A 1,771-nucleotide genomic window follows, 5' to 3' on the forward strand; every position below is an offset into this window, starting at 1 on the left:
GGAGACGCTCCTCTCTCTCTCTCTCTCTCTCTCTCTCTCTCTCGTGCGTCATCACGGTGACCGGACAAAACCGAGGAGGCACGCAGAAACCTGCCACCACCAACTACTCATTTTACTGTCATATATTTTATATTGATTAATCAAAATAATCATCCAAATGTGAGAAAATACCAACAATGTCTTCTGAAAACCAAACTGACGCCTTCATCACACAAACCGTGACGCACCCAAAGATGTTCAGTGTCATCAACAAATGGATTAATCTGGTAATCATCTAATCTTAACTCTTAATCTGAGCTCTGTGACTGCAGTTCATCCTCCTCCAGCTTCACACCTGCTGCTTGTTTATTGGACCTTTAATTCATCAAGGAGACGCCTCAGAGTGGCTGTTTAACAGCTGCACAACATCTGGGCCAACATCTAGAATAAACAGCTTAAAGAAACAGTTCATCCGACAAATTCAGTCATCATCTCCTCGCTCTCATGCTGATGGACTCTGTGTCTGTGGCAACAAACTGGATGTTGTTGACAAGTTATGTTGGGATTCTGAGACAGTGTCAGTCTGTGTTTCAGGTAATGAAACCTGATATTTTTGGCCAGACATTGGAACATTTCCAGCCTTGTTTGTGACGACAAAACCAGATGTTTTCGACGCGATGTCGGTGCATTTCCAGCTGTGCTTCAGGCAACAAAACTGGATATTTTTGTTGAGACATTTTCCAGCTTTGTTTCAGGTAAGAACACCCAATAGTTTGGCAAGATACCGGGACATTTACAGTTCTGCTTCAGGCAGCAAAACCAGATATTTTTGAAGAGATGTTGGGAAATATTCCAGCCGTTTTTGTGGCAACAACATCCAGTATTTTTGACAAGATGTCAGGACATTTCCAGCTAGATCAGTGGGAACAAACTGGATGTTGTTGACAAGACATGTGGTGACAAAAAACAGATATTTTTGACAAGATTTGGGGGTCAATGTCAAGCTGTGGTTCAGGTAATGAAACCTGATGTTTTTGATGAGATGTCACAACATTATTCAACATTGTTTGTGGCAACAAAACCAGATATTTTTGACGAGACACTCAGACATTTTCCAGCTTTGTTTCAGGTAACAACACTCAATATTTTGGGAAGACACCGAGACATTTCCAGTTCTGTTTCAGGCAGAAAACCAGATATTTTTGAAGAGATGTCAGGACATTTCCAGCTACATCTGTGGGAACAAACTGAAGGTTATTGACAAGACATGTGGCGAACAAAAACAGATATGTCTGAAGGGACGTTTTGACATTTTCAGCCTTCTTTGTGACTACAAAACCTGACTGTTTTTGATGTGATGTGTGGGACATTTTCCTGCCATGTTTGTGGCAATGAATCCGACTATTTTTGACAAGACTTCAGGACATTTCCAGCTTTGTTAGTGGTAACAAAACTGGATGTTTTTGACAAGAAAAGATAGACAACATAAAATTACACGTAAAGAAACATAAAAATGCAATATTTCAACATTTCACTTTGCAGAAAACATACATTTTTAACATTTATTCTGTTGACTGTGTTGGACAATCTTTATACTCGGTCTTGTTTTATGAATATTTAACACACTGTGTCAGTCAAACCTGACAGGGATCAGTGTGTTTTCACACACATCAGTCAAATGATGACAGACCTGTCAGAGAACGAGGATGAACTCTGTAGTTATCGGCAAACTGTCCGCCATGACAGCCTGATGTATCTGTCAGGAGAGGACACACCTCTCTGCTGGATGTTT

The sequence above is a fragment of the Sparus aurata genome, chromosome 23, assembly GCF_900880675.1.
Source record: "Sparus aurata chromosome 23, fSpaAur1.1, whole genome shotgun sequence".
Classification (NCBI taxonomy): domain Eukaryota; kingdom Metazoa; phylum Chordata; class Actinopteri; order Spariformes; family Sparidae; genus Sparus; species Sparus aurata.